At 38.9% G+C, this 23431-nt stretch overlaps 1 long non-coding RNA gene across 1 annotated transcript in view; it reads left to right on the top strand.

The window, feature by feature from the left end:
* Positions 1 to 325: 325 nt before the first annotated feature.
* The window catches only part of LOC104279427, a 43227-nt gene continuing 20121 nt past the window's right edge, over positions 326 to 23431 (top strand). The window contains exon 1 of the long non-coding RNA XR_717864.1: positions 326 to 457. This is a non-coding gene — a long non-coding RNA (uncharacterized LOC104279427). The remainder of the gene's footprint in view (positions 458 to 23431) is intronic.

The following is a 23431-nucleotide window of genomic DNA, read 5'->3' as shown; positions in this document are numbered from 1 at the left end:
TGCCTTTGTCTCTCCCACATTCATGCACACATGCATGCATGCACACTCATACCTTAGAGCTGAAACTTATCATAGAAGATTATCACATAAGTTGTATCATGAATTACCAGCTGAGGTTCCTGCTTCTCCAGGAAATTTTGTTTCAAGTTGAAAATAAGGGGGGTTGTCTCACACAGATAAGTTGAATTTTTAGCTTCCTCTGTCTAAGTGTATTTCTAATTCCCTTTATTGATAAATAAAGAGAATATTCCCACTGCATGGATGGATTATATGGATGGAAAACGTGAGACACAAGAAGTGATTAATTTTCCCAAAACTCAGAGCCCGGTGAAGGACTAGGCTGAGAGCGAAACCTAAATTTGCCATCTAAATCATTGAACCACAGTGCCTGCAATCAATATGGCCTTGATCCAGAGCCCACTGAAATCAATGACAAGAAAGGTTTTGACCAGCTCCTGTATGCAGTGTAAAGTCTCTGCTTTAGTTTTTTATTTTCCTCTTAATAACTTAGTTAATTATTAAAGTGCAGTATTTCCATACAGTACTTTTGTAGAGAGTGACACTGATATAATTTGTGATGTAATTTGAATGAGGACTAGGGGCTAACTTCCTCATTTCTAAGGCTCCCATCCTTTTCACTTGTTTTCATTTGGGCACCTTTTTATATAAAAAAATGTTCACACATTCCAAATCCATTCATTGTCTATAAAAATGTGTAGACTTTGAGTATCTGGACTGCTTTTCTTTATGTTTGTCAGGATTCTGTGTTCAAACCTTTTTTTTTACTAATCCTAAAATCAGCAGAACTGCAAAGGGATATTCTGCAAATATTTCACAAATACCAGGTGTAATACTAAATAGGTGATCATTACTTTCAAGGCTCAGTTGCTGTCTAGTCAGCCAGGTGTAAACGTTAAACTCTTGGCTAATATGAACAACAGTAAGTGAAAGGCTAGCTTATACCATATAATGTTGCATTTGTAAAGTGTGTGCAGGCTGTAGTTGTGTGGGTTGTGAAGTTATCTTTACTAAAGAAGACGGCAAAAATATGAAGGGTTGTGGGAAAATACTTAGCTGCAAACACAGTGTAAAAATTCTTTTTACTGATCTTATCAAATATTTGGACATAGTTTAAATTGTGAAGACTACAGCATATGTCATGATTTCATTATTTTTAACATCCTTTTTTTTACTCTCTGTGGTGTGACGTGTCCAGAGGTTTTTATTAGATTAATAAAACTGCTGCAAAAAAGAGTGGAATTGTCATGAAACATAAAAGCCATTCTATTTATGGTTTGTAGTTGTTAAAATCATCTGAGAAAAAGTGAGAACAAGTAACTGCACTACTGAATGAACTGAACCATGGTGATTGTATTTAGTTAATCACTTCACAAAAACTGTCTGTATGAAAATTTGCCTTGATTCATGTCCTCATTGGCTGCAGTCTTTAGAGATCTATTTGGCTAACAGCTCAGGATCTACCTACACATCTGTGAAGACCTAAACTGTATGTGTCATTGATTGGCTCAGTAGCTTTGCTGAGTTCTGTCTGCAATACCAAGGAAAGAGCTTAACATGGTGTTGCTACCAAGGAGCCTCCTAGTGAAATATTTCTTAAACAAACCTTTTGCAAAATAACATTTAAAACTTATATAAATGCCTCCTATAAAAGTCTGTAAATCTCTTTGTTTTCTGGTATGCCATTTTGAATCCAATTTTAGCATGTCTGATCCCTCAGTTATATTTACCTTTTTTGCACAGTACTCAGAAATACATCTGAATACTCTGAGATCTTACTGATGTCTGACAAAGAACCTGTACAATGTCATGTACTCAGGTAATTTATTTTACCCTTCTTCTTAGACAAAGTTGGGGGGATTCTGAGAGTATTCCGAGTTCTTAGATGTCCGGTAATTTTTAGTTCTAGGCATGAACAGAGACTTTTTTCTCAGAGTTCTCATAAAGTTGAAAATATGGATTTGAAATATGTGCAAGATGCAGATAGTTGAGTAAACATCAACATTAGCAAGACCAGATCTTCTACAGCTTTATTCTTAGCATTGAAAATTATGACAGATCTGTAATCTTCCACCAAGCTTCCTCTCTAGCCCACCTTCTGCAGCATTCTTATAATCCAGAGCTACTTTTGCCCTGTTTAATAAGAGGTGTGATGTGACTCGGCAGGAGCTGCTGATTGACCAGCTGGCTGCTACCTCCTCACTGTTAAGTAAGTGTAATGGAATGCCCTGGCTGTAGGTGCCTGGCAGGCCAAAACAAAGGGTTGTGGGGACTGCATGCAGCTTCTGGATCATTCTTTGAGCAACCGTTTTATAAGGATTAAGTATTTTTGCACGATCTACCTTTCTACCAAAGATGGTGGAAGTAGATTCATGGATTCAGAATTTTGGGAGGGTAAAAGATAGACAAATGGACTGTGAGATTGCATAACTATTGTTTCCTTTGGAGACATAATCAGATAGGTTGGCAACATTTATTCTTTTTTAAATCATATTCTTTAGTCTGATGAGTTACTTGATTTAGTAGGACAAATACTTTCCACTTTTCATTGTACCCTGGACACAAGTGAGAGGGAAAGCACGGCCTCGTCTGACTTTTTTTCCATCTGTACATTAGAGCTAAGGGGTCTTCTGAATTAATCTAGTGTGTTGTAGAACATATTTGCCCCATCTGCTTCCCATGCTGACAGATTTCATGTACATGGTGTTTTGAGGAGGGCTGCTAATGCCAGTTCTTTGCTTGTTGGGAAATTACTGTTCTGTGAGAAGTGATTTCCTCAGAGTTGCTCTAATGTTGCACTACTTTTTGGATCCATACCTCATATTCCTGCAAAAATCAGAAGAAGTTTAGTAGTTAAAGATGTATTGTTCGATGAAGTTAAGATGAGGAAAGCAAGAAATACACTTCCGGTGTCTTATATAATTTTTTCTTAAATTATAGGTAATTTTTTGCCCTTGCAGGTTTCGTGTCTTTTTGAAAGTTGTCCATCAGTTATAAGGTGAACCTCAAGGACACTGCAGGTTCTTGAACAAATTGGTCTGAAATAGGGTCTCTTGATGTTTTAAATATAACTGCTAACCATCCAAGTAACACATGTATATTGAGGACACTGTAAAAGCCATTTGAAAGAGATGTGTGTGTTGGGTGTGTTTGCTCTAAAATAATTAAAAGTGTATTTCATACTTCCTCTTTTGGTGATGAATGTCAGTTTACATTTCAATAGGATGGACGTACATGATGTGAAATGTCATATTTTCACATGTGAGCTTTGAAGTGCTGTATCAAACCAACCAGTTTGCTCTTATACCCACTACTCAAAAATGTAGTACTTAGCCTCTGACATATCAAATTTTAAATTCTTCTAAATTTGAAAGGCCAGTAGTTCTTTTTCCTCTAACATATTTTTGATTTTTTTCTTCTTTGAATCATTGTCCCTAATACTTTTGGTTTATTTCTCTGTCTCCTCCTCCCTTCTGCCTTTTTCACCTCCCTTCCCCATCTTCTTTCTCTACATCTGACCCAATGTTTTTCTTCATCCTTTCCTGCCTTCACTACTACCTGTCAGGTGTTCTGCTTCTCTCCGCATATTTTTACTCCTTTGAAGTTTTACAATGGACTGGGATAGCTTTGCAACTTCTCCTTGTACTGACTGAACCCTTGAAAAGTCATCACTTTCTCATAAGCAGTGATTTCCCAAAGCATGTCAAGTATTTAAGATTCAGCAAAAAAGGAAGACCTGGCATAAACCCAAAGTCTCATTTGACTTCAAAACCTATGCCTGATCATAACCCCCAAAAGTATCAGGAAAATCACAGAAGTGGCAATTTTATTTTGGGAGAAATATGTAGAAGGTCTGTTCTTCTCATCTGCTGGGATTCCCTTCAACAGTATTGAATTTGGATGCTGACACTAATGGCAAATTTACAGAGCTACTGGAGTTATATGTTTCTTTTAGTAGCATTTAATAGTATTACTATCTAATAACTATTAGATACTGTCCTACTCAGTAATTAGGTGAGTGAGTTGCCTTCTGAGTTACCAGTTTTGCCAGTCTCCTAGGAAGCATCTGCTTTTCATCTTTGTAGTCCATATTGAATGGGACCATTGGTTCAGAAAAGGGAAGAAATTTTTTGATTAAGTGAAGAATATTGCCATATATGCTTACAAATGAAAGGTATATTTTAAACTGCTAATATCAACAGGCTTGAATGGTAATTTTGAAAAATAATACATCTGCATAAATGTATGAATGCCTGCCAGTAATGGCCTCCAAGGCACTGGTTATACAGATGAGACCTCCCTTCTGCTATTTAGTCAAAAATGGTTACAAACTTGCTTGTTTACCTGACCTCTGTCACGCATACCCTCCGATGCTGCAATATTTCTGTAGTTCCTGAGCCCTGGTCCTCAATCACCCTTTTTTCCCAAGTCTAGCAGTTGTTACTACTGCCTGCCACCACACTTGAATTATTTTTTTTCCTTATTTTTTTACCCAGCCCAAATCCCAACACAGTCGTTGCTCCTAGACAGAAAGAAGCAGCTTTCAGGCAAGGCCTCTGATGCCCTTCCCTGTCTCATGAGCAACTGCTCCCCTCCAAAGCCTGCCTCCTCGGAATTGTCCGCCTTATCAGCTCCCTCATCTTGTTCTTCTCCCCGCTCAAACATGTCCCCACCTCGCACCCTGCTTCATGTCACCAGCCCTAGGCCCACCTGGCCATGACTTGTCTGGACACAGAGGCATTTGAGGAGGAGGAGACACCCTTCGCACAGCCAGAGAGGGTGCCTTTGCCTACACTGTAGCCCATAGGTCCCCTCCCCTCATGTTCTCCTGCCTGCTGGCACAAGGTAAAGCTCATCCTTCTTCAAGACATCAGAAAAGAGCAGAATTTGTTTGGGAAATGGGAAAAGAATGGAAGAAGAGCACAGATGGCAACAGAATAGATGTAGCTTTTTGAAGCTCTCTCCATCATGTACATGGCTGCTTCCCCGCCTTCTCCTAATTTGAGAATTTCTACTTTATAGAGTTAATTCTCAGGCTCTCTCCCTAAGTTGTTATTTGTGGTTGAAAGATAGGGGAGCTGAGGAGAAGATATATTAAATCACTCAGGAAGTCAGTGGAACGGGACTAGAAACAACATCATATAGTCAAGTGAGGGCCTGCTCCTTGTGTTCAGATTTGGCTTCAGAAATGCCTTTGTTTTTCTAGCTGCTGCAATCAGTAAGTGAAATTTTAAACAAGAATAAACAGAGACTCCCAGTTTCTGTTTTGAGGACAAAACCTTGTCTTCCCTGCTAGACTGAATTTTTTGTGCCATATGTCACTGGGGCATCTCATGGTATGAGACAACATCTCAGTCTCAGGCTGCTGAGAGATACCTGGCCTCCTTTATATAAATGTACTCAAGCGCTAGAAGCAATGTAGCCAAATGTGTGTGGAGCACTGCCTGGATTCATTTGTTTTGCAAAGCTGTGCAGAAGAGTTTTAGGAATTTCTGCATGGCATTCATTCCACTGTGCAAGACGGACATCACTGGCCCCCTTCCTGCCGCTGGCCCAGCCAGGCAATGAATCAGTGTTTTTATTTCTGAGAAGTGTGCTAACACCATGCTGAAGGCTACTGCCATCTTCTTGTGTAGTTTGGTCTTTGCGTAGTAAAACTGGGATTGTTCTCTGTACTTCTCACACATTTAGAAATGATGCTGGTATATATATGTATACATATATGTATCTAAAAAGAGGTGGGGGGGGAGAAGATATTAAATACCTTTATAACTTCTTGATAACTGAACAAAGATAGGGAAGAGTATATCTACCTTGAGCTGGTAGATCCTCTGTGTCAATGTACTTCACTAATCAGTGCTTATGTTCAGTCTAACATTGAAAAAAAGGATAAAACTCACAAGTACTTTTTCTTTCTGTTTTATGTGGGGTTTTTTTCAATTTGAAAGGGATTTACATTTATTTAAAGACATTTTTTCTAAATTTTGCTTTGAATACAAATCATGTCGTACAGCTTTGCCAAAATAAACTTGGCAGCTTACATTTTCTTTCCTTTTTTTTGAGTGTTGGCATGTAATGAATATTAATAGAGCATCACTTCCTGGTTTTTGGCATGATACTTTCTTCATGTAAATACTGCTTTTTAAAATACCAAAGCCAGTGTGCAGTTCAAAGTCTTCAATTAAGTTTATATGAATTGATAAAGAATGTCCATTTTCTATTTTGTGGGAGTTTGAATGTTTGTTTCCTGATGAAAATTTTTATTATCTTTTTAGAAAGGTAAGACAAAGTAATTCCTTGAGCTTCACTTCTTAGCTACTTAGTACATCTTGATCCTCTGTGTCTGCGTTTTAACTCCTGAAGTTAAACTCCTCTTCTTTTTTTAGGATTTCACAACAGTAAGCACACTGTTGGTAATCAAATAATAAATAGGGAGAAGTGAATCAGTCTGGATAAAGTGGAACTGACCTGAATTTGATCCTTAAACTCAAACTAACCACAACTATTCTGGGGTTTTGAAATTTTTTGGGTTTAGAAATTACTATCACACACCTCTGCACCATCTGGCTTTTCCTAGGAGTGGAAACAGACTTATCAACATACTGTAACAGAGTCTGGTTTTGTGGTGTGTCTGGCAGAGTTGTTACCCGAAAACTCTCGAAATCTCACCAGAAGGACAGCTTTTATGCAATTTCCAGACCAGTTTTCACACCAAAGAGGATTAGGTGGTAAGCGAAGTGGAGAAAGAGTCTGTGCTTGTGGTTGCATCTTGGTTTTACCAATCACTAATTTGTGCTAGGCTAAATGTTGCTTTTAATTATGACCTGGCAGAATTTTCACAAAAATGAGAGGAAAGTCTCCCATTTGTCTCATTGTGACTTGAACTTTTCATCATGGAAATCCACTGGCTGTAATGAGGTGACACATGAGTTTCTTGGAGCTGAGTTTAGTCCTCTCTGTATATGCATGCTTGTTTTATGCTAGCGTCGTCCATCACGTAGACCCTGAGGTCTAGATGAGGGAATCCATTCCATCTGGCCTGTGCTTTTGTCCCACAGGAGAAAAAAGTTGCAATTAAGGGCTGAGTGTGCTGATTTAACTCTTCCTGTACACAGTCCAGTGTTTACTGTACAGCTGCTGATGACATGTGCGTATGTGGAGGTGGATGAAAGCAGGAGCTTTGGGGAACAGCGCTTGCAATGGTGGGGGTAGCAGTAAAAGGCTGTCTGGGAGCTCTCATCAGAGCCGCTGCTGCATTTGTCTTGGGAAGGACAGTGAGGAGCAGCTGTAGCAATGTCCATGAATAAGGAGTAGCACTGATACCTGCTAGGGTTATCACAGGTTTAAGTGTCCCTGGTGCAGTCCGGCTTCCATACAAACATCAAAATGTAAACTGTGGGCAGAATTTGATCCCATCTGCTAGCTAGCTATGCTGATAGCTTTACACTTCAGCTCTCTTGGGCTGGCTGATTTAAAGTATGCTAGAAAGCAGATACAGTCGAGGAATAGCATCCCAATATAATAATCCTCTCCATTTTATAACTTGGAGGAAGGGAGATCATTACTGGCAGACTTCCTGGTGAGTATGTTAGGCTTTTTTTCATAAAACTGTTAAAAAACCTCCCAAAAACTATGACAGTCTCATTCTGTCTTCAGTGAAAAAGGACAACACTCCTATTAATTGCAATGGGAAGAGGCTCTGTGCCAGTGTTCTGCACACACTGAGCCATCCTTGTCTGCTTTTCCTACAAATGAGCACAGTATATGTATTTGCTGCAAAGCATTTACATACTAAATGGTGACCAAAGTTTTGTCCTGTAATAAACTGCTAGGTGCGAAGACAAAAATAAATACAGAGCTTAGCATAGCACAGCATGTGCACATAAGCGTACATGCTGTGTAAGCGCCTGCGGACTGGTCTTTTCTTAAGGAGTGAGAGCATTCCTGTTTGCAGAGCCCATGTTTAGCACTCCGTGTACTGAGTAGAAGCAGGATTGCTGTAGCTGATGCTAGACTTAGTGTGATCTAACATTGTTTGACAGATATCAGAATTAAAGACATTGCAAACATGCACTGATTCTTGTATTCCTCAAAGTTGAGAGAGACCTTACAAAAGAACGTGGGAACAGACTAAATGTGTTCATCTGACTTATTTTTCGATGAGAATGTGCGTTGCTTCATTTTTAAAGGTGCTGAACACTGGCAAATCAAAATGTACAGTCAGGATCTGAAAAATACAAGGTATAAGTGAGCGCAGTCTTTATTCCTGTTTTTTAAATAACCTAGGAGATAAATGGGTTCAAATGTAATGCATGCTGCTGAGTGGCAAAAGTTATTATTTTAATGCACCATATTAGAATACATTCTTCTGGACGGGATGGCCTGATTGTTGCTGGGGTGTCTGCATAGTTGTTCTTGTTTTCTACTGAATGGATGAGTTTTATTTAGTAAAATAGCTTATATTCCTAAAAAAACTTAGAAATCATTCCACTTTAGTTGGTGTGCTTTTCCTGCCGTTTCTGTAGAATTCTGTAAGTTTGATTATGCTGGGAGTATGTCTTGCCTTATTCTATTCTGAAATACAGGAGCAGGCTGTTGCAGCAAAGCCAAAACTATGGTTTCCTAAATGTCTTAGACCCACGGGTAAGCAACGCTTCAGAGTCCAGAGGTAATATTTTATCATATAAATTCAACTGGTAGTGTGAGTGAGGTGGATACCCTTGTAATCAGATCAGTGACTGCTCCCATCACTGAATAAAACCAAAACAATGGCAAATCTAACTGCTCCCTCCACGCTTCAAAAAAAAAAAAAGAGAACCACCAAAAAATGTTATTAGACTGCTGATTTTCCTTTGGGTGCAGTCTAGCATCTGAGTTCTCCTTGACTGATTTTAAATAAATATATGTATATGTAAATAATCTATTATGAGCTAAAAGAATAAGAGAAAAACTGATTCTACATTTAAATGTGAGAGTTCCTGTTTGTTTATTTGAACATGCTTTCATAATGAATCACCTGTTTTCTTCCCCCCACCCTTAAGTGCAAAACCAGAATAGAGCATGTTGGTCTTTCAAAAGCAATTTGGTAGTCATTTGGCCCAATTCAGCTACAACTACTGTGAAATATGCAAAGGAATATTACTAAATTCATAAAGTAAAAAGTGAGAAATACAGGATTCCTTGACTACCTGCTTTAGATCTGTTGCTCAGGGGCAAGTTACTGTGACAGAAACTGTGGTAATGGGCTGGCTACAGTCACCACACAGGTATAAACAGCTAACAATTTGATTACATGGAAGTCTTAATCTCAGGACATTGTACAAATGAGTGCACATTGTGTAAAACTCTATAAATGATAGCTGCACTGAACATTTCTTACTTAATATAGCAATAAATATGCAGGCATAGCAGAAGAGGAAATTATATTGATAGGACTGGTGACACATGTAAAAACACTACCATGCTGTATTCTTCTTGCACTTTGTTGTCTTCTCCGCAGTACTGTGCTTAAAAACAGTTTTCTCCTTGCTTACTGCTTCTTTTTTTAAACAGATACAGAAATTTCAGACATCCATCAGTTAAACAAATAAACAGCAAGGAGAGAAACTGTTTCTATTCTCCCTCGGACACTGCCCCTGCTCTGCCTTCCTCCTTTGCTGATGCCTCTCACTGAAGAGGAGGTGCTCAGGGTCATTCTGGTGCAGCAGCTGTGATAGACACGATCGCTTGTGTCTAAATGCTTGGGCGGATGTGAAGGAGTGACAGCGGGAACATCACTGTCATCCTAGCAAGCACAGTACTCAGCTGGACTCTACGGGTTTTGAAGTACTTTTACATCCCTCGTTTTAGGGTTTTACTTTTTCCCTTGAAGCAGAGATTATTGAAAAAGTCAGTGTCACAAACAGGGATTGAGGCATATAGAAAGCCACTGGATTCCTTTACTTGCAGGTTTTGTATTAATATTGTTTATAAAAGTAACACCTGCATTCAGCATGGAGGTGTACAGCCAACATAAAATCTGTTCTGGCTTCACTGACAGCAATCTGCATTATGTTGTCTCAGGTCAGACCAAGGACTATTAAACTGCAGCCACCTGGGTTCTGATTAGTTTTCTTTATTTTCTGTCCATGCATGATCAAATTTATATAAGAATAAGGAGTAATAAGGAAGAAGAAAGTTACTTAGCACCAAGATTCACAGAACCTGTGTATGTATTCAAGGTCCTGTATGCTTTCAAAAATTCAGTCCCAAGCTGAAATGAGCACTAAAAGTTGGGAAATGTGAAGAAATGAATAATGAGGGTCACTGTCAATGATCTGGAATGCTCTTGTTAGGTAAAGCCTGTATACCCAATTGCCCCACATACAGTCTTTCTACACCCATTTAATAGAACTGATTTTAGTATCCTAATTTTTCTAATTAAAAATTATTAAAAATAGGCATTGTTCACTTTTGTATGTGACAGTGCGTAAAAGGGAGCAGATTCTTTTTCAAGTTGATTGGAATTTCTTTTTCTGTGAACTCCTTGGGAATAGTGGAAGTGGTAACTAGAGAAGAGGAAAGTGGCCCATGAATATTCATTGCAAAGAAATTGTTTCTCCATTTTAGAAACACTACTAGACCCGGTCCCTTCTACCAAAAAATCTTAGTACGCAATATATTTTCTCTTGCTTACCTCCACTCTAGTACTGAAATCTAGAATTCCAGTGAAGTTTTAGCATTGGAAAATCCAGGCTCAGTTTCTGCCTATCTCCCTTGCCCACCCTGAGACAGACAGAAACCACTGTGACAAGGCTTGTTACCTTAATTTTGATGCACCGTGGTGAAGGTAATTTTGGAGGGTAAGTTTGTATTACTTCCCATATGCTCTCAACAGAGACTTGCTGACTAAGCACATTCAAAGTATTGCATCAGCCAGAGCCATAAGTGATACAGCATTCATCATCTGTTCTGCAAAAATTAATTTTGTTACTGTGAGGAACATTTACACATTGCAGACCTGCTGGCACATGTATTTCCCACTCTCTTTCCTTCTAGCGTTTTGTAGATTTCACTTTCTCAGAAGAATGAGTAGAATACTCACACACTCATTCAGTGCAGTGTGTTTTGTCAGTATCCCTAGCGTAGCACCCTTCCTCAATTGATGCTAATGTTGCATGCAAATCCACTAATTCTGAATTAGAAGGAGCCTCTTCAAATTTAGTAAGGAACAGATTTCTTTTATTAAAGAAAAAGTGCAGAAGTGATGCAACAGTTGTTAACAACTCACTTTTCAATGATAGAGTAATTTCATAGCTAAAAGCTGCTGTCTCTGGAGAAGAGTGTTATATCCGTGACAGAGCTAGTGCCCAGCAATGAGGTAGATGAAAATTTTAAACTTATGTAAAATTTCAAGGGTTCTAATAATGCCTCCATGGAAAGCATGTCTTAAAAGAGAGACCTTCCCCAACATTGTTTTTACAGTTTTCAATCGGCCATAGATCCCCAGTGGTGACTCTGAGTAATCAGTGACGCTGGCTTACACTGTTTCCTCATCGTATCAACTTGCTCTTCTTGGAGAATGAAGCCTGGGAATCTAGTGATTTTACCTGTGACTGTTTTGAGCTGCGAACATGCTATTCTGTCATAAGAGAAACCTCATAATGTTTCACGTTGCCATCCAGCCAACAAAACACGCCAGAGCTGCTTAAGAGAGATGAGCAGATTCTCTTTTTAGCAAGCTGGATGTTGCAAACTGGTGAATATGCAGCATTTGGCTCATAGGAATACTAGGTAGATGTAAACTGTATTGACAAATCAGCTTTAAAATTAATTGCTAAGTGTATGGCTTGCTTTTATGGCAATTCTGAAGATGTGCCTGTTTACAGGCACGTCAGAAACTGGAATTATGACAGGATTGTGTTGGACTTGAACACAATGATTCTATCTTTAAAGACAGAAGTATGAATATGAGTATATGTAAACAGTGTGGATGCAAGTATTTTCAGAATCAAGTGGTATGGTTGACAGATACAAAAAAAACTCCACAGTGCAGACGATAAAAGACCTGGAAATACATATATTTTTGCAAGCCCTTACTTGTTTTATATTTTGTTCTTTTTTGACTTAATATATAGCTCTGTCTTGTCATTATTATATTATAGATAAATATCGTCCCCGTGTATGACAGTGGCAGTAGATCTTACTTTGATTTCACACCCCCTTGGATTAAATTAAATCTTTTTGCATACTTCAGATATGTTCTGCCAGGCACAGCTGAGTTGGACAATGTATGTTGTAAATCTATGCATTGAAATAGTGCTTTTAAATATGTGTTATAATGATTTCATGTGACATAAATTTAAAGATCAGAACTATTTAAATTTGAAGGTTGTTCAGAGGAAGAAGCCTGGGAGAACAAAAATGTTTTTCTGAGCTCACACATGATGCTGTAGGATGGAAACTCCAGCTTTGTACCAGTAGAGGCAGATTTATTCTGTATGTTGGGAAAAAAACTCCACTTGAATAAAAAGAACAGGCTGATAAAGCTTGTGCTTCATTTTATAAAAGCAAGTAAATAGACATATATTATAGTGTATCACGTATATTTTTGTTCCTGAGTATAGCTAAAGGACAACTTCCCATGAAATAATGCATTCCTTTAGAAGTGCTATAGGTTTTCATAATTTTTTTTTAAACATTCCTATTGTAACCTACATCAAAAGGGCAGCTATGGTTCTTGTGTCTGCCTATACATATGCATTATAAAAAAGTGAGTCTACTGTAATTACCAGTTTGCAGAGCGAATTCCTGCAGGGTTTGTACTCTCCCCATTAGTAAAAGAGATAAGTTGAAATGTATTAAAATTTCACTGTACAACTGGGAGTTTTTGTTCACAGTAAATGTGGTAATGTTTCTTCATTGCTTGACTGTTTGTGTTTAAATTTAGGCAGTGTGCCCAACAGGGACAAAATTACAGGATAAAGCTATGTATAAAAGAAAATCCTTCTGAGAAAACCAATAACATTTTTTTCTTTCCCCCCCTTCTCTGTCTCTATCTCTCTCTCTCAATAACTGGTTATATATATAATCATTCTCCATTCTGGCCAAGGAAGAATATTTTATCTATTTCACACTTACTGGAATTCTTCTCTCTCATACATAAGCTGAAACCTCTCATGCATAAGCACACCTTTGTGCAAAAATTCTATGGCTTTGTTTACATGAATTGTTGAAGAAGCAAAATTTAAAAAATAAATGACTAAAAGAAATAAATTTTTAGTAAAAGCAACAAATGTTTAGTGAACAATATTATCTAATAAAGAGAAGCACTTTCATCTGTTATTCCAGCATTTCAGGGAAAGAAAAAAAAAAAAAAAAAGAAGGTTGTGTGGTCTGTTTTGTTCTTGCTTGCTTATGGTATGAGTTTTGTGGCTGATGGAGGATTGACCACTGAAGGAATAGTGCAGAACTGAGTCTCTAATTAATTTAAATAAGAACTTACTGCTTTAGGTTATAATTTCAAAGCAAGGTACATGGTGCAGAATGTTGGTCTCGATGTGACAGAAATTATTTTTTTCTTTAGAGAAAATAATCAAACCTTTCTAATTATTTTTAATTCATTGCACTTATTCTGAAAACAATAAAATCTTTCATTATAACTTGTTCATGTAACCTCTGTAGAACTCATATTTATCTTCAAAGGCTGAAATGCAGTACAATGACATCTAAATCCGTGTATATTTTTGGTGAAATTGAAATCCATCGTTTAGGATCCAGAAAGTAATATCCGAGAAGGTAGAGAAAAACGTGTAAAGTGAAGTTGTCCTGAAGCGCAGGTTAGACAATAAACAATGTGCTTGTGATGGTTTTAAAGGAGAATTCCTGAATAAAAAGACAGAAAGGAATAGCTATTCCAGGAGCGCTACTGCATTTTACATTGTTTAAATCAGATTTTCCTTACTTGTTTGATTTACAGTAGAAAAAGGTGGAAAATAAAAAAATCTAACTACCTATTTTGCCAACACTCTTGTGTGGGTGTTTACATTTTTCTTATAAGCTTCCTTATTTATCTGCTAAAGGTGATATTTTTCAATATTTCCATGTTTTCACTTTTATTTTTTACTGAACTTGAGAAATGGGCCAGTACAAACTGCATGAGCTTCAACACGTCAAAATGCAAGGTCCTTCACCTGGGCCACGCTAATCCCAGGCACAAATACAAACTAGGCACAGAGTGGGTTGAAAGTAGCCCTGAAGAGAAGGATTTAGAAGGATTTAGGGGTGTTGATGAGAAGCTCAACATGAGCCAGCAGTGCGCTCATGCAGCCCAGAAGGCCAACCACATCCTGGGATGTATCAAGAGAAGCGGGGTCAGCAGGTCAAGAGAGGTGATTCTCCCCCTACACTCTGCTCTTGTGAGACCCCACCTCGAATACTGCGTCCAGTTTTGGTGCCCCCACCATAAGAGGGACATGGATCTGTTGGAGCATGTTCAGAGGAGGGCCACAAAGATGATCCAGGGGCTGGAGCACCTCTGCTACAAGGACAGGCTGCGGGAGCTGGGATTGTTCAGTCTGGAAAAGAGAAGACTTCCGGGGGACCTAATAGCTGCCTTCCAATACCTGAAGGGAACCTATAGGACAGCTGAGGAAGGACGTCTTTTTTTTGTCCAGTGATAGGACAAGGGGGAATGGGTTTAAGTTTAAGGGGAGTATAGATTTAGACTGGATCTTAGGAAGAAGTTCTTCAGTACAAGGGCAGCAAGACTTTGGAATAAATTGCCCAGAGATGTTGTGGCTGCCCCCTCCCTGGAGGTGTTCAAGGCCAAGTTGGATGGAGCCTTGAGTATCGTGATCTAGTTGAGAGCCATCTCTGCCCATGACAGGGAGGTTGGACTAGATGATCTCTAAGGTCCCTTCCAGCCTAGGTGATTCTATGATTCTATGATTCTATGAACACATAAGTATTCAACACCAAACAAAGTTAGTCTTGAGAACATGATTTGTTTTTCTGATGACTTTTATGACTTTAAATATTCTCATCAACTTCTAATTAATTTGTGAATAAATAATACATGAATAGGATCACTCCATCATCTCTGGTAAGTCATGGGCAACAGGAGAGGGGCCTGAGGACTGGAGGAAAGTGAATGTCACTCCAATCCTCAAACAGGACAAGAAGGAGGACCCTGGTAACTACAGACCAGTTAGCCTCACCTCCATCCCTGGAAAGGTGATGGAACAACTTATCCTTGGCGCTGACTGTGGGTATATCAAGGATAAGAGGGTCATTAGGAGCAGTCAACATGGCTTTGCCAAGGGGAAGTCATGTTTGACCAACCTGATAGCCTTTCTTTGTGAACATAACCAGGTGGACAGATGATGACCGTGCAATGGATGTGGTTTATCTGGACTTTAGTAAAACATTTGACACCGTCTCCCACAGCATCCTCATAGCTAAACTGAGGAAGTGCAGTCTGGATGACTGAGTAGTGAGGTGGGTTGTGAACTGGTTGAAGGCAAGAAGTCGAGAGTTGTGGTCAATGGGGCAGAGTCTAGCTGGAGGCCTCTATCTAGTGGAGTCCCTCAGGGGTCGGTACAGGGGCCAGTGCTGGTCAATTTATTCATCAGCAACCTGGATGAGGGAACAGAGAGCACTGTCAGCAAGTTTGCTGATGACAAAAAACTGGGAGGAGTGGCTGATGGCCCAGAAGGGTGTGCTGTCATTCAGAGAGACCTGGACAGGCTGGAGAGTTTGGCAGGGAGAAATTTAATGAAGTAACAAGGGCAAGTGTAGAGTCTTGCATCTGAGAAAGACAATCCCAAGTTTCAGTATAGGTTGGGGACTACCTGTTGGAGAGCAGTATAAGGGAAAGGGACTTGGGAGTCCTGGTGCACAGCAAGATGACCATGAGCCAGCAATGTGCCCTCATGGCCAAGAAGGCCAGTGGCATCCTGGGGTGTATTAGAAGGGGAGTAGCTAGTAGGTCAAGAGAGGTCCTCCTGCCCCTCATACTCTGCCCTAGTGAGGCCACATCTGGAATATTGTGTCCAGTTCTGGGCCCCTCAGCTCAAGAAAGACAGGGAACTGCTTGAAAGAGTCAAGCACAGGGCCGCAAAGATGATGAAAGGAATGGAATATCTCCCTTATGATGAAAGAATGAAGGACCTGGGTCTCTTTAGCTTGGAGAAAGAGGAGGCTGAGGGGTGACCTCATTAATGTTTATAAATACATAAAGGGTGAGTGTCAGGAGGATGGAGCCAGGCTCTTACTTATTAATTGTATGAAATACAGCAACCCAATTAATGGAGTATTTGGTGTATTGAGGTCAGAGCCCTGGCACAGGATGCCCAGAGAGGCTGTGGAGTCTCTTTCTCTGGAGACATTCAAAACCCGCCTGGACGCGTTCTTGTGTGACCTACTGTAAGTGATCCTGCTTTGGCAGGAGGGTTAGACTAGCTGATCTTTTGATGTCCCTTCCAACCCCTAACATTCTGTGATTCTGTAATAGATATTTGATTTAATAGATTTGATATTTGATGTAATAGATTTAAATATTTTTGAACCATTTATAATGTATTAATAAAATTTTATTTCTTGGATTACTGACCCAATAGTCCATGTAACGTGACAAAAATTTGTTCAGTATTTGCTTCCACATTCATGCTACATCCATAGGCTCAATGTCTTTTTTATAATACAACAGGAAAACCTTCCTTTTTGGGCATGCTTTATGTAGTCTGATTTTCTACATCACGAGTTTCAAAAGCTATTGTTTTACATGATTTCTTCTGAAAACATTTGCTGTAAGGAAATGGAAGTCTATTGTGAGCAGCAAGACTCACACCAGAGTACGGGAATCTCAGCATCCTTTATCTCACAGTTGCCTGCAGATACTCTGTTTTCCTCCTGCAGAAGTGTCAGTAAGGTTAACAGTAAAAAAAAAAAAAAAAGGCATAACGTGTGCAGGGATGGTGTAGAAGCGGTAAAAATAATCAGTTGTTCAGTTCAGAAGCAGTCATGGAATCAGAAGCACAGAATGCTTTGGATTGAAAGGGACCTTAACAGGCCATGTAGTCCAGCTTCCCTGCAGTGAAAAAGGACATCTTCCACTAGATCAGGTTGCTCAGAGCCCTGTCCAACCTGGTCTTGAATATTGCCAGGGATAGGGCATCTAGAAACTTTCTGGGCAACCTGTTCTAGTGTCTCACAACCCTCACAGAAAGGAATTTCTTCCTAATGTCTAATCTAAATCTGCTCTCTTACAGTTTAAAAATGTTACCCTTTGTCCTATCAGTACACTTTCTGACAAAGAGTCCCTTCCTTTCTTTCTTGTAGACCCCCTTGAAGCACTGGAAGGCTTGTATAAGGTCTCCCTGGAGCCTTCTGCAGTCTGGACAACCCCAACCCTTTCAGCCAGTCCTCCTGTGGGAGGTGCTACAGGACCCTCATCATCCATGACCATGCTCTGGACCTGCTCCAACAGGTCTATGTCTTTCTTACACTGGGGGCTCCAGAGCTGAACATAGTACTGCAGGTGGTGTCTCATCAGAGAAGCGTAAACGACTGGCCTGGGGTGAGCAGGGCAGTGAAACCAGTGGAAACAACTTGTCTCCTGTCCATGCTAAAGGAGACTGCTGTTGTGCTTACTTGAGGTGAGAAGCTTGGTGGAGCAAGCAATGTTAATCTCTAGAAGAGTCATGGGTAGAGGAGAGAGTGTGAGGCCTTTTGCAGGTACATTCATCCATGTTGTTGGAGACCATCTGGCACTGGCTGTTGCCTTGACAAAGACTGTGGTTGAGCTCCAGTGACTGACAGTGTTGGTTTCATAACATGAATCTGGTTTTCATCTCTAAGAACAAATGTCTGCATTTGCTAACATGCTCTCAGGCCCAGGGAATCTCATTCTTAAATTAACCATGTGTTTTTCTTCAAATTTTAAGAGAAGAAGCACTTGTCAGTCTTAATTTTTTCAGTGCAAACAATTTTGCCTTTGATGCCTGGGAACCTCAGGCTAGTTTTACATGCTATAGAAACATAGGGTGATATTGTACCTGCAGTCTTTGTAGAATATCCTTTTGGTAGCATTATGAGTTCAGTGTGTAGAATCAGGATGAACATGACCCACAGAAAGTTCTTGGAAAATAACAAAGGTATTCTGTGTTATAGTTGTTTTCTCTAGAAAACTGTAGGTAACATTCCTTGGTACAAGTTTGCACTTTTGGAGGTATCTAAAGTGGAGTTAGAGTGGCTTCTAACTTAAATGCAGCTTTAGAAATGACATTTTATTTGTTTTCCTTCTGTCTTGTTCCCCATTTGTTTACCTGCTCTTTCTCAAGAAAAGTTTAAAATAATTTTGTAAAATGCCTACAGGCTAGTCTGTCCTTACTCCAGGAAAAGCTGTTTTATACTATTAACAGCTATCTTCTCTCTTGTTAGCATCCTTCCCTTCCTATTGTATTAGTAATTGTTTTCTTGAATGCCACAGAGAAATGTAACAATATTAGTACCTTTCAAATTGTATTACTGAAAATAAATGCAAGTAAGAAACAATACTAATACACTGTGATGTGAAATTGCTAATAAAATCATGCAATGCATTGAACAACTCAGAAGATATTTGGGTATCTCTGAATGGGAGAGAGATCAGAAATCTCACTGCATTACATGGGTGTTTAAGATGATTCAAATGCAAACAGTATTCCTCCTCACTCTTTTTTTGCTTGGACAATGCATTAGTAGGCTATAGGTATTGGAGTTTAAATGATCATCTATCAATTAGAGCTATTTTCTCTAGGTCATTCCTCTGTTTCAAACTATTCCTTTATGAACGGCAGACCAACCTGAAGTTTTATAATTAGGAAAGAACATTAAGATTTTTATGCCAACAGAAGAAATAATACTGCTTCTGCCTTACCTTCTGTCCTCATACTTCACCCGTGCAAGCAGTTCAGTAATCTCATCTCTGAAAATGGTACATAATAGTCTCTTACTCAGTTTTTACAAACTGGGCAGTTAGAAACTGAGTGGTTAAGTAAGTGACCTGACAATTGCCACACAGTGCAGTGTTTTGGCTGCAGGATTACATATAAAAATTGTTGTCGAGTTTAAAAGCTGTCAATTTGGTACCAGAATTGCATTATGGAGAGAGAAGATCTCTCTGCAGAAACAGAAATACTTCTCCCTCTATACTTTATTCTGTAGAAAATACAGCAAGCAGTTCTTTCCTTCTTTCTAAGAAGTGCAGACAAACTTTGGAACTTAACTTAGGAAAGGTGTAGTGATTCCTATCTACCTGCTTTTCTAATTTTATTGGACATTTTTTTCTCCCCTTTTTTTGGTGAATTTCCTTGATAAGAAATGTTTCCTCTTGAAATGGACTTTGCAATGTCATGTACTGTGATTTTTCTATAATCCAAACTAGTACAGGTTCAGCAACTAAACTTCCTGAAGCACTGAGAGAAACTATAGATTGCTGCAAAGGAAGTGGGGGGAATGAAACTGGACCATCTTGAAAAACAAATTTTTCTTTTTTTTTTTCTTAATGCTCATAGGCTTAAATGCTTAGTGAAATATACCCAAGCTCTGATTTTTAGTGATGGCCTCCCAACGCTGTAGGTGCAATTATCTGCCAACAATGAATTATGAATGTATTTAGTGGTCCACAGCATCTGTAGTCGTTTTTCTAAGTCTTGTCAGATGTGTGGGCAATTCAATACGGACACAAGTTTGTGGTCTCAAATATAAAATGTTGTCCTAAAGTGTAGCACAGCTGAACCACTGCAGATTTTTGATTGCCCACATCCATACGTCTGTGATCTTCTCACTTAGGTAGCATGGCTGACTATAAATGACAAAAACTTGCCATGCCTGCTTTGGCTGGGAGAGAGTTAATTTTCTTCATAGCAGCTGTGGTGATGCCATGGCCTTTTCAAGGCCTTTTCTGCTCCTCACCCCACCCCACCAGTGAGCAGGCTAGGGGTGCCCAAGAAGTGGGAAGAGAGACATCCAGTATAGCTGACCCCATCGGACCAAAGGGATAGCTCAGACCATATGACATCATGCTCAGCATATAAAACTGTGGCAAGAAGAAAGGAGGACATTCAGAATGATGGGTTCTGTCTGCACAAGTCACTGTTACGTGAGATGAAGCTCTGCTCTCCTGGAGGTGGCTGAACAACTGCCTGCGCATGAGTAGTGGTGAATAAATTCCTTGCTTTGCTTTGCTTATGTGCATGGCTTTTGCTTTTCCTGTTAAACTGTCTTTATCTCAGCCCATGAGTTTTCTCACTTTTACTCGCTGATTCTCCTCTCCATCCCACCTGGATGGAGTGAAGAAGCAGCTGCATGGAGCTTAGTTCCTTGCTGGAGTTAAACCACAACAATTCCATATATGTCCAAGATTACTTTAGGCAGGTCACAGTGTGCATTTCCTAAATTTCAGTATGCAAAGGATCCTCCTTTTGGTGTTAATTTGAAATGAACTTTGTTGTACTCATGATTTGCCAGCTATTAAAAATAGAATTACTTCATTGGGTTCTTTTTTTTTGCCATATATACAGCAGGATTTATGCTGTGCTCTTTTAAGGAAATATTTAAGTGACAAAAGATAAAAAAATTAATGGGCTTCCTAAAGTAGTAAAGAAGGGAAGTGACCTGTTTTCAAAGAGCTGTTTAGAGAGCATGTAATACATGGTCTGAAAAGAAAGAAAGAAAAAAAAAAACAGAGTAAAACTGTAGTATGGTAAGAACTCTAGGGGTGGAATCATATCTCTTCTTTACAGGTTCTCCTTCTCCCATAGTGTTACTCTTTTTTGACAGATTATGGCTTTTCTCTTGGAAGCTTTGCAAAACAGCCAGACAGATTGATTTTCTATTACTGCTGTAGGATATTCCTATTAATACATGACTAATATTTACTTGTTAGATATAATTAAATCACCCGAACTATGTTAAAGGAATATCCTTGGTCTGGGGGAAACCCACAGAAGTCAGGTCTAACATCTTTTGTCAGCCGTACAAACTTAGGCATATTTGCACTAGACCACATACTTTAATACTAGGCAAAGTTACTTCTTCTTCTGCATTACACCCTATAGGAAGAAGATCTCAAAAAGAGCAGTGAGATCTTCCTGGATGTTTCAGTGTAAATTATAAAACAATTAATTTATTCTTGTATACGTGTATTTTGTTTTTAAACCTTAATAAAATTAATTTAGGATTTAAAGAATAAGTTGTTTAAACTATGTACAACTGTTCTACTGAAAACCAGGCCATTTACTGCACAGGGCTACTCAAGGGCTACTGTAATTCTTGTAGAAATGCAAGGAGCATTATGTTAGGAACTCAGTGGAAGGGATATATAAAAATGTCTGAGAACAACTGCTACCTGCAGACTATTAATGTGGTAGAACATAATGGACTTTCCAAGAAGCTGTAGAAAAACATGTTTTGTTGCTTACTTAAAGGCCTTAATCTGCAAGTTGTCATCTAAACACACAGTTGCCTATCAGCTGGTACATGGGGAGCCTATATCTGCTGATTTTACTGTTCTTCTAGCTATGCAAGATCATTGGTTTATTTTCCTTTCCTTCTGTTTTCTTTCTATCTTCTGTGGAGGACTTTCTGAGGAAAGCCTATGTCAGGAAAAAATTCTGTTTATTTCCTTACAAAACAGTGCAGTACACAGAGTGCCATTACATAAACCTTTTAGCAATATCTTGCAAGGGCAGAATTACAGTGCATGACTTCTGGAATGCCTAGCAGTACTCTTTCAGAAGCATTTTCTGGCAGAAGTTCAGCATTGCTACACTCTTGGATTTTTGTACCTACTTTTTAATAGGTTTGAACAATGGCTGCAATATTTAGCTGCTGCAAAGTCACTCAGGGTTTTGTTATGCTTACTCTCCACTTGTCCAACCACAATTACACCAATCCACACAGCTACCTAGCAGCACACTCCCTACTGAACTTTTATCATCTTAGAGTTCTTAGATGAATCTACTCTGTTCTGGGTCATTCCTGAGCCTGTTGCACAAACTGTCAGTAACTTGTATGCCCAAATTAAATGCTATGGAGAAACAGTAGAAAGATACTGTTAATAATTCAGATGCGTATCCTTACAAGGCTTAATACATATGTTGGTTGCCTTATGAAGGTCTCCAAAGACAATGCTTTCTTTTGTGTTAGCAGATGTTAAGGTTACATCTTTGTGTGCAGGAACACACACTATCCCTGGCACCTTGATTCTTCTTTCCACAGTTACACCGTTTTCTTGGTGGATATTGTAGTGACCTGAGGTACTTGCAATGACTCTGGATTAACTGAGTAAAGTGAAAAAATAACCTTTGAAATAAAGACTAAATTTTACTTGAAGTTTTCAATAGCCTCCATCACTATAGAGTGCTTCACAATTGCTATTGCATTTACCCTGACAACAACACTTTACTGTTGTTGCATCCGATTATGGTTTAGGGAATATAGGCATCAGACTAACAAATTAATTTGCCCAAGATCATATCAGAATGTGAACTAGAATATGTTTTTCCCATCCTAAATGCACATCTTGCAGCCTGAGGGGTTATCTTCATCACTCAGAGGTATGCAGGGGATTCTTAGTGATGGGGTGGCAAACTGCTGAAACCAGATTAGAATCTGGCATCCATGCAGCCTTTGTGAAAAAAGTGGCCAAGTAACGTCAGGCTGAATATTTTGGTCATGCTGCATATCTTTGGAGTTTCTCGTGCCAACCCATATTACTTTATGAAAATGCATAGCTCTCTTTTGCAGACTTTTCAGATTTAGTTGTTTGAGAAACAGGCTGATGATTTCACATTTCTTAAAAGTTTGCATGAATTTTTTGGGAGTATGTGTAAAATAAAGAAATCTTACTAATTAGTTAGTCTACATCAATTTACACTATCAAGATACTCATTAACTCAGGGATGAGGAAGAGAAACATGAAACCTCTAATTTTTTTTTCCCCCGATCTTGTAATTTATAATGGCTACATGGATCATTTCTGAATGCATGTAATAAAACTCACTCTTAGGCTGAAACATTGTATTTCAGGTTCAAGCTGAATCCAATTTTTACAGTCAACCTGTTAACCTCTAAGCTGAAAAAAGGTAAGGTTTTAATGGAAATGCTGATGAGCCTTAATAAAGCAACTCTGCCAAATGACACAGTTTCATCTAGTATATGTACATATGCTATATTACTCCTATTATAAGCAGTGTGACACGTGATCACACAAGTGATATCACATCAAACAAAACAAATGTGTATTACATTAGTGCAGAGACTTAAAAATACGGTGAATGTGAGAAAACCTTTTATGGTAAAGTAAGAATACCGTTTTGTAAGCCCTTCTTGAAGTACAATTAATTACTAAGTTCATTAATTAATGAACATATTAGGGAAATAACACAAT

This window comes from Apaloderma vittatum, unplaced genomic scaffold (assembly GCF_000703405.1).
Source record: "Apaloderma vittatum isolate BGI_N311 unplaced genomic scaffold, ASM70340v1 scaffold3859, whole genome shotgun sequence".
Lineage (NCBI taxonomy): Eukaryota > Metazoa > Chordata > Aves > Trogoniformes > Trogonidae > Apaloderma > Apaloderma vittatum.
This window is presented reverse-complemented; position numbering and strand designations above follow the sequence as displayed.